Here is a 17,280-nt window from a genome sequence, read left to right as displayed (position 1 = left end):
TGTCTAGCAGAAAACACTTTCAATAATTCCCCCTACTCTTAATCTGTGCCTAAACCTAAATGTAGATTCCATGATCAAAGCTTTTTTCTTAGAACTGCACGTCTGTGGAATTGTCTTCCGTTTTCCTGCTTTCCAGCTGTCTATAATATGGTTGTCTTCAAGTCCAACGTAAATAAGTTTCTGCTGAGCCGTTACACTTAAGTTAACAAATTTACCGAATTTCCATTACTATCGATTACTATATTGTCCTTTTGACTACTGTACACCTTTAACCCTTATCTGTGAGTGGCCTCTCGGCCTTGATAAGTGGTGACGCCTACGTAATATATATATATATATATATATATATATATATATATATATTAAAATGTTCGACTCCTGTCCAGGTAACCTACATCTATAATTTTAAGTGATTAGGCCCAAAATTAGAGGAGGAGTCTGGTAAATTCTGTCTACTATTTAACTTTGACCTCTTGGCAGCCAAAATTTCACCCAAAACTTATAAAACATATTGCTGCATCTCTGAATACTCTTTCTGTAAAATTTCAAATGTTTTGACCCCAAAATTGGCTAAATAGTTTGCTAGAGACGGCAAAAGTCTCTAAACCTTGGCAGCCAAATTTTCGACTAAAAACAGAATGAAAAGCTAGCTCTTTATCTTAATATACTTTATGTAAAATTTCAAATGTTCAGACCAAAAAGTGGTAGGGAACGCAGAGGGTAATTTTTTTAAACGTTAACCTCAATTCTCACCTCTTATCATTTATTGTGTTGTGATCACATCAAATTAAAATGTTAACCCATGTCCAAGAATCCTACTAAAATTTCAAGTGTTTAGACCCAAAATTAGCGAAGGAGTTTTGTAGAGTTTTAAAATGTCATATCGTTCAACTTTGACCCCGAGACAGCCAAACATCTGACCCAAAATCGATTAAAACATTTTCCCATATCTCAATACTACTCATGCCAAATCCTGAGTCTGTAAAAATTGGTCGTTTGGTAGGGAAATACATACGCACAGAACGGACAATTTCACTTATTTTTCATAATATTGCGTTGTAATTTGGTCTATAATCGTATTTTCATACATGCATACGTACATTATATATATTATGTACACGAGGATCCTAAAGCATGATCTCATTCAAAATGGAGGAACCGATGTATAAACTCAATCTTTTTTTAAATAAATCTCACTTACACCAAATAATTAAATAGACTCTTATTTCAGTCAGGTAAATTTATAGTAAAATGAGTTTCGACATTGCCCCTAAACTTTTTATTTAGCAAAACCATACTTTTAAAATAAACAATATTGCTTATGCAGAGAAGATTCTTGATTTACAATTTTATATTATGTTTTATTTGAATCCGAGTTTATCTATATCATGTGTTTAGTAAATGGTTAGGGAAATAAGAGAATAGTTGTAAAAGACGTCCCCTCTCTTCCATGTAAAGAATAAATAATAATGTTATTCCAGCAAAGTACCTTTCCTGCATTAGTACCGAAATAATTTAACAAGCCATTGCCAGTTACAGCGTACATGTAAAACAAACTGAAAACTGTTGAAAAATAGTCTTCATCTTTTGGAAGTTGAGCTATAAATACTGTTAGTATATTGTATTCTGCACCTATCTGTTTATAATTACTATTTTTTGCATAGTTTTTATTTACACGTTCTTATCATGAAATTGTTTTTTTCTTACTAATATATGGTTTAAATATATTGTCGTAAAGCGTTAAAAACTTAAAACGGGAAAAATGAAAATAATTTACTCTCATAAGAACAACTCGTTTATACATTTATTTGAAAAATTTATATTTATTTTATCGTTGTAGGTAAATAAATATTTCTTTTCAAAAGGCGCATATCGTTTTAGCTTTCTTAAATTCCAAATAAAAAAAAAAACAACTTTAAAATATATAAATCTCTTACTTTACTGTACTTCCTCGGCGGGAAATTGTCTCCTAATTTCACGTATGAGAACGGAGGATAATTTCATGTTATCAGGTAACGAAAATAGTAACTTTTAAACGATTCGGGTAATGTCACTCTGCAATTTGATATAACGAAAGGATTACCGATCGTATCTTCAGATTTTCTTTCATGACATCACCAGGGTACGCGACTTTAGTACCAGGGCCATGTTTTCGTATGCCACGTTTCAAGCTTTTGCAATGTGATGGGCGTGAATAAACGTAGATTTTATTGATAATAACCATAATATATAGACTATCAGAATGACATAATAGATATATATTTACATTTATTTCGATTACAGGCATATATAGTAGTATTAGAGACACCCAATATTGCATGGGAATGAAAGTGGTTATGGGACAATAAACGAAAACGAGGTCTCATAATAAATAGGAATACCTTGTAAGCCATCCTCTAAAATTAAAACTATACACATACCATATATCTTTTTCAATCCTCTTCTGATGCTCATCGTTAAACAGGATCTTATTAACCTTGTCCTTGAGTTGTCTATTGTCCTGATAAGTGGCGACTGATTAGTACATAATATACCGCACAATCACGATGGCACACCAGTTTGTTCGATCACAAATGTTAAGCAACGAGGAGCCTGGTCAGTATCTGATGAGCGACCATTTGGAAATATCGGACGCTGCATGCAGGAGGATGTTGACACCTTTCTGCAAAAATTTCAAAAGACTTAACGTCTTCATCTCCTTTAACCCGGATATACATGCTACTTGGGGCAGATTGTGAACTTAATATTCCCTTGAAACTTCCTTCTCCGAGGGGAACCCGGCTCAACTCGCCTAATGGGGCGCTAGCATTAGTATGGGGAATAGAGATCTTTAACTTTATGGGGTTATCGTGTTTTATCCTATCACATATTTTCATTTTTCCATGTTTTGAATATTATTTAAGAGGTATACACTGTTGAATAAAGCCAGTCTATATATTTATGAACATGTGTACTTAATTATAATAACCTACGGTATGTAAGAATTTTTTAATTCATTATATTCTATAACTACTATTCTGTAGTCATAATTTACTAGTACGCATTATAATAATCATACTAATTTATAAGCTCAAAAACGATTAAGATTTGCGCCAAGTTTGCCATAAAGAACCGATGGAATATCGGATATACTTAAACTGTGAATAGAAACTATGATAATTAAATAACTTTGGTTCTCTCAACAGCCGTCAAGACGGAGGCAGATTAAAAGTCTCTCCTTTTGGACGTCTTATATTAATAACAGTCAATAATATTGGCATCATTATGCATTTTCAGAAATGTAACTGATACACATTTCTACGCATTCTATGAGACCTAACATTCAGTTATTTATGTAAGATAATAGTGACTCTGAGAAACTTGCTTGTTTGTGCATTGTATGTTTGAAATAGCCGGAGGAAGATAGAATTGCTTGTCGAGTTGCGAAGAACATTTCTTGACTTTTCTTATATGTATATTTCCCTAGGACGACAGGTTAAAACCGGCAAGAGCGACTAAAGATTTCTTCGGATTTGAAACCGACGGGATCGATGTTTCTCTGATCTTCAATATATATATATATATATATTACAGTTTTATTTTCACATTTTTCTTACGTGGGCACTTTCTCCGGTTACTCCCATTAGGCTTACACATACACACACACATACACACACACACACATATATATATATATTTACATGAAAGTATATATGGAATGCTTGTATATAAAATAGTTGTAAGTATAAAAAAGATTAGTAAACATAAGGGCATGCAACATAATTCAGTCGATTAATACACCCACACTCATTTAATATAAGTAAACTTTACTGTGCATCAAACAACATTTTTAAAAGTACAGTTTAGAAATGAAACTATGAAGGTAAAAAAAGGATAATGTGTAAAGGAATTAGGGCGAATGGATAAGTTTCACGGTTCACTGTATAGAAACATTGTTTTCCACTCAATATAGCTTATCACAATAACTGAGCCATATTAATCAATCGACGTATATATTATAGCTATGTGTGTATGTTACTTTTTCTATGCTGTACTGCTATCCTGTCTAATAATATTCCATTTCAAATGATATTTTTTATTCAATATTTAAATACCAATAAAATTAAATCTAGGAAATATCAACTAAACGAAAACTAACGAGATATATGAATTAAATAAGGATGGAGACCGGCACTTTGCACTTAACAGATTATACCGACTGAAAACCGTAATAAGTGGGGAATTTTGTCCACAAGCTAATCGAAAGGATTTATTTGTATGCACACATTTAATTCAAATATCAAGTTCGCATTTATTTCTCGAACTCATTGCTTTACACGCATCAGAGTGAATGCTATTTTAATGCACGTGATGTCTATCTACCTGTTAAAAAGAGCCAGTATATTTCTAGGTATCTCTGTTACATTGACGTAACATATATATGACATTAATCTTAAAAACAATTTAGATTTTCGTTTTTACTTATATATCGAGGTGTTACATTACGTTATACTTCATTAGGTTTATCTTTGAAAGTATACACTAGTAGGGGACCTTTCAAAGCAATGAAAACTGCCCCATTCTCGGAATTCAGGATCACCTGCCACAAACATTCGGGCACAGTTTTCGTTCAGGTTATTTTATCAATACTTTTATGGACTCTCCATTTTAATGCTTTCGGATCCTAGTTCAACGTGAGAAGGCATTATTTACTTCTAGACCCCTTGTGATAACACGTCTTAAGACTCTATTCTACTAATTCATTGATTTCTTATAAATACTAATATTAGAGTAATTGGTTAAGGATAACCTAAGCTTTAGGCCGCTAGCGGATATTATAAGATTTTTAATTATATTACCAAATACTAAATGAAGTGGGAGTCCGAAATTAAATCGGGAATAAGAAGGAATTGCATTTGCATATAATTAACCTATTTCATCGTGCAGCCGAAAGTGATCTTGACAATTCTTTAAGTCGATCACCGTCATTGATTTATTCAAAGCTATTCCCTTTTCAAGTAGATATACTCAACGCTTGGCTATTCAGGAGAAATTATATTCGAATTTAGTCGGTGAAATAGATGTTAATAATATAGGTGTGTCACAATGCAAAACGACTAACCAATTCCTTCATCACGAACCATTATCTATTTCTAAAGAGATTCTCGAATCCCTATATAAGAATATATTGTAATATATGTTCTGATAAGCACTTTAAGTGTTCTATCATCTACCAGTAAAAAAGTCTGAAACAGGAGCAAATAGTGTATAATTTTAGCGATCCCCATTTTAGGATTTTCTAGGTATGAAACCCGACTTTGCTGTTCACTCCGTCTGCATGGAAAGGCAAGTAAATATGAACCCATTTGACAATATAAACAATACGTACATTCCTAATAGACACTGGAGAAGGTCTTGAATGCTTTCTAAACACTAGCCACCAGTGTCTAAGATATTTATGCACAGGTATTTGCCAGGACAACCTGGAACGAGGATACATGTTGCTACAAGTAAACCCTGACTAAATATTCAAAATCACATAATATTCGCAGCCCAAATAATGTCACTTTGGTATGGCTAAACAACACTGGCTTTTAAGAATACTGCATCTTCCCCAAGTTTTTACAGACTCAGTGTTTGAGAGATAAGAAACCTTAATATAACCTTCGAATATCAATTTATCTCATATAGAGTTCAAGTGTTAGCCCCAGGAATGGAGCCTCTTGCGTTCTGGGTCCTGGGTATGACCTTAAACTATATCCGATGGTGAGGCCCAAGCTTGCGGGCTTTGGGGAGTGTGGAGCCACCCTTTAATTACCATTGCTCACAGTTCCACTCTGAACCGAAATGGTAGTACCTGTTAGGGTCCCAACTATGGGTTGAATAGCAACTGACTTGAAAAAAATTCTATTAAACTTTTCTTTCAAAATCACTGGATTCGACATTAAATGACCTAAAAGGGTTGATCTGGCATAAGACAAAACCAACCAACAAACCACTCTTGCGTTCTGAGAACTTTGATTTAAGGAAAATGGAAGAAAATATATAGAGATAGATTTTTGGCATTATTAGTTCTACTACTAGCAAAAGTATTAATAAGAGTCCACCTCATATTTCCCCACAATTTCCTCATCAACCATATACATCTTCTCTTACTATTTATTCTTTTGATTATCAGTTTCAGTATATGCGAGCTAGAAGACTGCCATTTCTCGCCATAAAATCAATTATACTACTACGTATTTTTGACTAAGCCAATGATAACAGGACGTTTCCAGTTTTTACTGTCACGTTACTCATCCTAATATAATTCGAAGAGGTTTAACTATTTTTTTCATTACATTTTCAGGTACTTGTGCATTTAACGAACCAGACGTAACTCAGCATTTGCTCGGCTTTGTCCGACGCATGACGTCAACAGCTCCGGTTTTGCTGCTGGGTGACGAAACATAGTCATCAGCCAATCAAAACGCTGGGCGCTTAGTTTCAACTCGACGCGCGTGCGCGCGCGTCTAGCAGCAGACGAGAATTCCGATGTGGGCGTTCGAGATGGCGGCGACTAGGAATCTCCAGCGCGAATGTGGGTTGCGGTCACGCCACACAATTGTGGATTGGAAGAATTTCCTGCGAGATATAATATGCCGGGATTACTTTCTCAGGAATCCCCGGCAGATAGGAAGCCCAGCAGGTCATACGGTCGAAATCGACCAGTCTGTCTTCTTCAACCGCCGAAAACACAACGTCGGCAGACGTCTAACACCGGTCTGAGTCCTCGGTGGATACGTCGACCACGCCGAAAATAATTTTTTTTTTTTTTTTTTTTTTTGTTAACGTAGCAAATAGGAATGCCGAAACCCGCCTTCCACTAATAAGAAAGTCCATTTTGCCGGGGACTACGCACGGTCGAATCAGACTGTTGGAGCAAAGTGGGAGGAGAGGGTATCAGTTTTTAATGGTGAACAACCACCACAGCCTTAATTTTGTAGACCCCGTAAAAAAAAAGTTTTGTTCCTTTCGTTAAGAATTTTTTTTCTTTTTTGTACGTAAATAGTTGAAGTAAAAAAAAATGTTTCATAAAAAAACAATTATTCGCTATTATTTGTTAAAAAAAATTGATCCTACAAATATCATTTTTCTTGGTCATTTTACATAAATAGTTGAAAAAAAAAACAAAAAAAAAACGTTTCATTAAAAAAAATAATTCCTATTATTTGTTTACAAAAAATGTTTTATATGTATTTATTTTGCAAACAGAAAACAATTTCAAACAATAATACTACTAATAATAAAAAAACTTAAACGGACGGTAGGTTTTATCTTTTTATTTATTTATTTTTGGATGTTTCTGCATTTTACAATTTCATTTTAGTTATTTTGTTGTAGCGTTGTTTTTATTTTATCGGCAACGCTCGGTTTTATCCGGCTTTTGACGTCATGCGTCGGACAAAGCCGAGCAAATGCTGAGTTACGTCTGGTTCGTTAAATGCACAAGTACCCATTTTCACCCCAAACAAGGCACATTGCCACTTTGTTGTAGGGGGCTACTATCAGGGACATAGGCTACAGAGATGCGGTGTAGGGAGTTGGGCAGCAAGCTTTCGTTCACGTTACACTTTAACTTCTGCATGTCAGTACAGTTGGGGAAGCAGGGACCCGGAAGGGGATTCCAAAGTCTAGCTGTCCTGGGGAAGAAACTACTGGAGTAGAAGGCTCTCTTACATCCAGGGATCTCCACTGTGTAGGGGTGGGTTGTAGGGGTTTGTCGAGGGTATTTACGTCGAGGGGGCACAAGTGCTTGCAGTTCGTCAGAGCATTCACTGTTAAAGTGCTTGTAGAGCAGGCAGAGGGATGCAACGTTTCGTCGATGGGACAGAGGTTGAAGTTTAGATGACAGTTCAGGACCTATCAGATTGGCGACTCTCTTTTGAACCTTATCTAGGAGCGAGAGGCTAGTGGCTGATGCACCAGCCCAAATATGACAACAATACTCCATACATGGTAGCCTTATAGAGATACAGTATACTTTCGGGTGTTAATATCTTTCTAGCAAAGTAGAGAAAACCTACCTTCTTCGCAGCGGTCCTGGCAATACTCTCAATGTAATTGTTCCAACTCATGTTTCCTGTGAGCGTACGGCTGAGGAGTTTAAAAGATGGACTTTCAGATAAAGAGGCATTGGTCATTGCTATTGGTGGTAGAGAAGGGTTCTTGTAATTATTGAGGAAACAAGTTTAGTCTTGGCAGCATTGAAGGTGACCATCCATTTATGTCCACATTCCACTACGGATCGCAGGTAATCCTCTAGTTTTTCTGCCATTTTTTTAGATATGTGTTCATTTGTTTCCTTGTATCATTTATAGAGCGTGGTGTCATCAGCATATATACCCATCTCACAAAAAAATGTTGTCAGGGAGGTCATTTATGAATATTAGGAATAACAGAGGTCGCAGGATAAACCCCTGAGACACTCCCGCATTTATATCATATTGTGTAGATGTACAACCGTCGAGGACAACCTGGATTTTTCTCTTATCTAAGAAGGATTTAATTAAATTATGTATTCTTCCAGTGATACCATGTATGATCTGATTTTCCTGAGAAAACCTTCATGCCATACCCTGTCAAAAGCCTTAGATATATCTAGAGCTACCGCTCTACCCTCGTCTGCTCGAAGATTACAGTTAGGATGTCTGCTGTGGAACGGGCTTGCCTAAATCCATATTGTTGGTCATTCAGTAGTCTAGTATCTGTAAGGTGATGGACTAGAGCTTGGTTTATTATGGTCTCAAATATTTTGTCGAAAAGTAAGAGGAAGTTAATGGGGCGATAATTTACTGGGTCAGTTCTCCCGCCAGAATTCCTGAAAACTGGTACTACAGAAGCAGTTTTCCAGCAGGCAGGAAAGCAAGATTAATTAAGGTATTTGTTGTGGAGAGAACTGGAGTTACTTCGGCGGAGCACTTTATAAATAGCACAGCCGGGATGAGATCAGGTCCATATACTTTTGAAGTGTCAAGATTTCTTATGATGGCATGCACCTGAGAAGGGGAGATTTTCAGATCGTCTAGTGCGGCGTCTGTCCGCGAAGGAAAGTCAGGGAGGGGGTGGTTGGCAGGGTCCAGTGTGGAGTTGGAGACAAGCCGACTGGCAAGCATGTTAGCCTTCTCAGTTGCAGAGCACACAACCTTATGATTGTTGGATAGTGGGTGAATTGTTGATTGCCCATTATTTACTACATTGTTGTAGACTTTCCAGAAGTCATGGGTTCCTAATTTCTGTGATTCGATGCGTTTTTTAGTGGTTTCAGTAAATTCGCTCTTAGCTGTCGCTATTTCTTTCTTACAGTTACTTCTGACTTCTATATACTTCTGCCTGTTTGAACTGGACTTATGTCGGTTAAATTTGTGGTATGCATGCTGCCGTTGCGCTATTGCAGCTGCACAAGTAAAAGTAAACCATTGAGGAGAGTGGGGCTTGCTACAAAATTTGCGCGTGTGAGCATGTGCTTCAATTGCCGTTTTGAACCAACCATTCAGTAACCTCATTTGTGCAATGTTCAGCAGGAAGTGAAAAAATATTTTGCCACAGAGCGTCCATGATGAGATCGTAGATGGCTTCCCAGTCAGCCTTTTTATAATATTTTGTTGTTTTGAGCAGTGGCTCTTCAGTTTTGGCTCTAAGGTTTTGTACTATTTCAACCATTACTACTTTATGATCGGTGTTCCCAAGTGGGCTGTGGGCATTACTTACACAGTCATCGGGAACTGTGGTCGGAAACAGATCTAGAAGGGATGTGTGTTGTTCATGCTGGTCTGGGAAACGGGTTGGAAACGTAAAACCATCTGTGATAGGGAATGAGATATAGAGAGGTTATGTGTTGTGGTACCGGCTGCGTTTGTGTGAGTAGAATATCCAAGCCAGTTGATGTGGTGGACATTGAAGTCACCAAATGCATGCACTTGTGCGCTAGGGTCGAGGGAAAGTGCTGTATCTATGCTATCAGAGACTTTGTTTATTAGGGTGCAGTCCTGTGTCGAGGTAGGGCGGTAAGAGAAAATAAAAGTAGCTAATGTTATGTTAAGTCTAAAGCACATAAAGGCTGGATCGCCTGATTCTAGTTTAGTTTCTCTAGTCAAGGGGAGGGCGTTTCGAATATATACTCCAAACCCGTGCATATGTCTGTCAGAGTCCTTACGGCAGAGTGGGAGATATCCAGGCATGTTAAAGTAGTTAGACGGGATAGAGGAGTGTAGGTTAGTCTCACTTAGTGCTAAGATATCCGGGGTATTTGTTGGGATAAATGATTCAACATCATTTAAATTAGTTCTAAGCCTACGAATGTTAGTAAATGCAAGCCTCAAGAGAGTAGGCAGGTTGGTTTTGTTTGAATTTGGGTCTGGTAAAACTCTCGATTAGGATCTTACATGCTTTAAAATTCATTAAATAGCCTATACGTGCTTGAAGTTTTTAGATGTATTCTGTCCCGAGGCCCCTGGGTATAAATGTAATTTAAAGCATCGGGAAGACTTCTATTGTATTCTTCGGAACATTTTGTGCATATTTTAATCTCAGAATTTCAAGTTGCGTATGATTTCATAGTATAATGTAGGTGCATTTTAACTCAGAAACAATTCCTTTATCTTTCCCGAAAAAAATTACATAAAGCAATTTGAGATTTTATGCAGATTCTCTAGCTTTAATTTCTATTACGAACACAAAAATATCAGACACTATATCTATATATCTATAAAGTGAAAAGATCTGTCTGTGTGTATATTTCCCTACGCAATAACTCTGTCAATTTTAAGTCTACAGACTCGAAATTTGATATACAGAGTACTGAGAAGTGGGAAAATCTTTGTAATCCATTTTCGACCAGAAATTTGGCTGTTAAGGGATTCAAGTTCAACCAGTTGACCTTTGAGAACTCTACCAAACTCCTCCGGCAATTTTGGGTAGAAAGAATTGAAATTTTAGATATATGTTCCTTGGACATGGATCTAAATTAATAACTTAGTTTGAGCCTAAAACAATAAATGTTAATAAGTTATAATAAGGGTCAAAGTTAAAAAATTGACCTCTGCGGTCTCTACCAAATTACTCAGAAATTTCTGGTTTAAACATTTGAAATTTTGCATAAAGAGTATTCAGAGATACCGCAAGCTTTTAAATCGGTTTGGATCGGAAATTTGAGTTACCAATATATAAACGTATGTATATTTATACGTCTGCCTAAAACTTTCGACAGAGACGACGGATTGTCACAGGATCAGTATCGTTTTGAAGCGCGACGCTTCAGACGACAAATACCGAAAAATAGGCTAAGAACATTTATTTTTCACCCTAAACTGGGCACTTTTTAACAGGGAGTCGTCGCTTTTTTCGCCGATATTTTCGAAAGTCATCCCCTGTTTTCGATTGTCTAACCTTAATTTAAACCTGATTCACTTCCGGTTTACCGGTGGTCGTAACAGCAAAGACGTCAGATTTTTTCCATTCTTTTCCTTCTCGCGGTGCTTTTTTTTTTTTGCTCAACACACATGCCCAAACACACGGTCAAAAGCGGGCTGAAATATATACATATATTGCGTATCAAATTATTAACAAGATAACATTTTTTACCAGTTTCAGAAACTTACCGGTAGTTTCGTATCTAAATCTTCAGAAACGTTGACAATGGAGAGCTGCGCGTAATGTGAAATTTTCGTACTGTTCCACGCAATGTAAACAACTTGTTATCGTAATTGCTGAATTCCTGATATTTGAGGTGTGTCAAATTATTAACAAGGCAGTTTGTTTCATCAATATAATGGGTCGTAAAGGAAGTTTGAGTTCTGAAAAGAATACTATTACAGAACAACTAGCAAAAGGTAAAACTACCCTCAAAATATCTAAAATGATAGGAATGTACCATCAAACTGAGGAACTTTGTCAAGAACCCTACAAAAGTAAGTAAGAGAGCTTATGAAGGTAAATCTAGTTGTTTCATGCCGTTCTATACTCCAAATAAAACGTGAAGTTGTTAAGAACCCTGGGCAGACAAGTCGAGAAGTGTTTGACCAAGCCAGATTGAAGAATGTCTCCAAAAGTACTCAATGCCGCCTTCTGAAAGAAGTGGCAAATTCTCTTAAGCCTGTGACCAAGCCTTCATTAAAGAAACATCACATACAAACTGTTTGAAATGGACAGAAGACAACATGTAAACGGATTTTTCCAAAGTTTTGTTCACGGATAAAGTGCGTGTCACTCTTGATGGCTCAGATGACTGAAGCAAGGGATGGGTCCTAGATGGACGCCATGGTCATCAGCGTAAAGGACGCCAACAAGAATGTGGTGGGATAATGATTTGGGCTACGATTATCGGAGGTTCTCTAGGTGGCCCATGCAGAGGCCCAGAATGCGTAAAAATGACTTCAAATGCTTACATAGCTTTTTGGAAGGAGTACTTCGAACCATGGCTGAAGAAGCAAACGTTCACGTTCAGAAGAACCATTATTTTTATGCATGATAATGCTCTTTCGCGTGGAGCAAAAAAAAGTAAAGAGTATCTGCAACAACTTGTTTTCTCTGGGCTATGGAAGATGGAGTGGCCTGCGAATACACCAGATTTGAACTCAGTTGAGAACCTTTGGAGGATCATGAAGCGACGCCTCTATGCAAGTGGCCGCCAATTTAAGAGCAAAGACGAGCTGTGGGATGCTCTCTAAGAGGTATCACGAGACATAACTGTTGACAAAATCATAGATTTGACTAATTATTGTGGAGTAACGTTTTTTACAAGTCATTCATGAAAAAGAATCGCATATTCCCTACTAACTATGTCAACGTAGAAATTGCTACGTAGTTATTATGTTCTAAGCATTTTTCCTAGTTCAGTAAATCTTTGAAAATTATTTCAATAAAACAGTTACGGGTATATTGCGTCTTTTTCTCAACCTCGTTAATAATTTGACACACTTCAACCAACAGATATTACTAGATTCTGCCATACTTTCGCTAATACTGCTTTAAATATATTAATTTTCTGACTAAAGTAGCTGAATAGTGTTGTAAACATTTTCTAAAATGTTAAGTATTTTTATTTACTCGTTCCTTGAATATTTAATAAACATGTAAACTCGTTAATAATTTGATAGGCAGTATATATATTATATAGTGATGTTTCTTGATTTCGATACAACTACAGATTTTGTACTAAATTACCGATTCTGATTCTTCATAAATATGTAAATATTTAACTATGAAAGTATTTATCCTCGAATACCGTAAAAACACTTTAAATGTGCAGATATTTTCTCAAACGTGGAAACTCACTTCTGGGGGAAGATTTTATTCTTATTGATGGTTTAAAATGAATAAATATTTATCATTTTCTAATTACTATCAGCAGTGAAATATTTAGCTTTAAACAAACTCAAATAAACTAGCTAATTAAAAGAATCGTTTTTGTCATCGAAAAATATGCACATTTTTTTTTCGATTCCAATACTGATTCAAATACACACAAAGTTCTGATTTTTCTGATTCCCTATTGCGGATAATCGTCCCAACACTAATACGTGTTTGTGTGAATGTGTATAGCGTCCATAAAGCACTAGTAAATCTTTTGAATTCAGCGCCAAATGTATTACACTGCATGTATATCTCTTGAGTCTACCTTTGTCTGTTGTTTGAACGTTTATGCGGAGTAGTCATGCTGTTCGCGTTTCCTATTCAAAAGATGCCTTTATTTATCCAGGCAACGAGATACTCTATATTAATGTTTGAATCTTTAGAAAGTAATCTCAGATCCAACGGCTTTAATAAATAATTACATGAACCTCTCCATATCTATTCTATTACCTGTCATATGAAGTCCACGTTGTGAATGCAGCTTTCCTCAATATATTCGAAGGAACTATTGCTATTGATGTTTAACGCTATTTTACCGGCAATAAATATTGCTTCTCGTAAAATATTATTAATCGTTTGTTTAACTCTATCAGAATATATATATATATATATATATATATATATATATATATATATACTTTTTCTATCTGCGGAAAGGTTTAGCAACTTGAAACTTGATATATGTAATATTCCGACCTATGGAATAAAATCGATGTTAATTTCACACGGAAAAAGGGTAAGGAGCCAAAATGCTCTACGCCTGCCTAAACATACATTTCTACTTTTAACTGCGTCAGTTTACAAAGTTGTTATATGTATCTGTCGTTAGCTTAGATGATAGCGAATGCTGCCAGAAAACTAAATGTTTTGGATTCGAGTTTTGCTAATGGCAACCAAGAAATATATTTTTTTAACTTTTGTAATAAAAATTATATATTATATAGAGTACTATAATTAATAGGAACTTGCGTCTATAATGAAAATATTTACTAAATTTACATATAGACGTACGTTACAAGTGTGCAACACCAGGTCGCCCGCTGACACACCCACATATATATATTTCAAATCATGCGCGCCAAGCGTATTCTGTAGTTATATTAAAATAACACCGCGCACGAATAAGAAACGGACTATTTAACAACTTTTTTTTACAATTAAACATTATGACTAGGTGAAAAAATGTTTAAAATTCTGACTATGGCGTGAATCGCCGAAATTTCAACGAAATAAATATTTATTTATTCTTCATAATATTGCGTTGTAATCTGGCCTATAAACGTATTTCCTACATAATGTACTATATATATATATATATATATATATATATATATATATGCATATATATGTGTATATATATATACATGCGTGTATATATATGCGCGTATGTATATATATTTATATATATATATATAAATGCGTGTATGTATATGTATATATGTATATATATATATATGCGTGTATGCATATATATATATATGCGTGTATGCATATATATATATATATGCGTGTATGCATATATATATGCGTGTATGCATATATATGCGTGTATGCATATATATATGCGTGTATGCATATATATATGCGTGTATGCATATATATATGCGTGTATGCATATATATATGCGTGTATGCATATATATATGCGTGTATGCATATATATATATATATATATATATATATATATATATATATGCGTGTATGCATATATATATGCGTGTATGCATATATATATGCGTGTATGCATATATATATATATGCGTGTATGCATATATATATATATGCGTGTATGCATATATATATATATATATGCGTGTATATATATATATATAGGCGTGTATATATATAGGCGTGTATTCATATATATATATATGCGTGTATATATATATATATATGCGTGTATTATATATAAGTGTGTGTGTATTATATATAAGTGTGTGTGTATATGTACAGGATATGGTTCAATTCTACAGTATTAATATTTTATGAAATTTATTGCAATATGGTTTCTAAAAATGTAAAACATTAATTATTAATGGATTCGTATATTTGAATTTTAATTGATATATATTCAAAGTTTTACAATCATAGCGGGGACGCCCGGCTTTGATCGATCAGGTAACACGTTTAAATATATTTAATTCATGCGGAGTTGTACTTATTATTACAGACCAATTATCTATTGAATACCATATTATACTGAATATAGTGCACCGATTTAAAAAGATTAACACATGATTTTCTAATCATTATCTAGAATCGAAACTAAAACATTTCGCGCCTCTTAAACGTTCCCTACCGTTTAAGCTATCGGTTTGGTTTAGTTGTTTTACGGCATATAAACCCTTTTCGGGTTGTTTAATGCCGAATCCAGTTATTTTGGAAATAGTATTCATGTTGCATTCAGTTATTTTATTCTTCAACCTTTTTGGATCTTGAATCGCTCGGTTTTTGTATTTGATTTGGTTGTTTTATGGTGGATTTCATCGTTTTTTGTTTCCTACCTTGCATAACATGGATAAGTTTTCTAATGGGAGAGGGGAAAGGGTAACAGTATAAATGTTTGGTATATTTTAAGTAAGGAAACCAGTCAGGAAGTGGGAGAGATAGACAGAGAAAGGGGAAATAGGAAGAAGGAAAAAGGGAAAAAGGTGGGCTGTTTATTTTGTTTTTGGTTTTGAAGAAAATAATTCAGTTTTGCAAAAGGAAGTAAAAAAACATTTTTATCAATGTTAGGTGCATTTAATCTTAGAAAGCTAATATCTTCAGGCAGCCTTATCTAGTAGCATCAGTTGAGCTATCGAGAGATCGATAAAAAGAATTAAACTACTTCAAGCTTTGAATGAATTTGCGCATGCGGAAATGCAATACAGATATGTCGGTAAGTTGAAATTTACATTATGCAATTAAAATTGCCGGCTTATTTCTGTACGTGTCCAAACCAAGATTTTACTCGTTAAAAACGATTCTTATTGTATTGTTAATATTTCCTGTTAGTGCTGTTTGGTATGTAGTTTAAAAGTTTATCGGTAAAAAAAAATTCACACAGATACACACATCAACTGTGTTTTTAAATTAAATTTACAAGAACACACATGTACATATTCCTTCTACAACTTCTATTTTTCTGTCCCACCATTCTATTTTTTTTTTGTCAATCATACACAGCATAATGATAGGGTTAACTTATCTTGAGAAAATTATAATAATTTCTCTTTAAGCGTAGGAAAATGAAACATTCGATTTGGCTCGATTCCAAGTGTTACACTACAAAGAAAGAAACACTTCTCTCGATCGATTAAAGTCGATGTTAGTTTTCAATAAATATTTTCTGTGTAACTGCGTCTGTATTTGTTGGTGCGCATGTGTACATGCTTTTTTATGACATCTTCAGAGTTTAAAGTTATTATTTGTTAGTAGCTGTCACGATGTACTCAGGATATTCTGAAATACGTCTTACATACTTAGTTGCAAGGAAGGCAGAAAACAGGTCAACAAAAAAAGTGAATATAATGACAATTTAGGTTAAACAAATGAAAATAAATCAATTGGAAAGTAGAAGATTAAGTAAACATTGGAAAAAATAAATATAATAGAATGGAGAAACGGTAACTAAGAATACAATTATAGAATATTATATAACAGCAATACTACTAGTATTGCCCGGTAAAAAGTAACGTTGCATAGTCGTGTGTCCATATATATCGAACAGTGTATCAGTGCGTGTATATATATATATATATATATATATATATATATATATATATATATATATATATATATATATCTCGAAGCGTGTATATTTTGCTGTGCCATTTATAACGGGGGAGGGAGCTGACATATATGTTAAACTGTTACAAGGAATGAGACGTCGTTTGTATGACGGCGTATACGGCGCGGACGGTGGCGA

The sequence above is a fragment of the Euprymna scolopes genome, chromosome 13 (genome assembly GCF_053919585.1).
Source record: "Euprymna scolopes isolate OS-2025 chromosome 13, ASM5391958v1, whole genome shotgun sequence".
In the NCBI taxonomy this organism is placed as follows: domain Eukaryota; kingdom Metazoa; phylum Mollusca; class Cephalopoda; order Sepiida; family Sepiolidae; genus Euprymna; species Euprymna scolopes.
The sequence above is the reverse complement of the archived record's forward strand: the minus strand, read 5'-3'. Positions refer to the sequence as shown.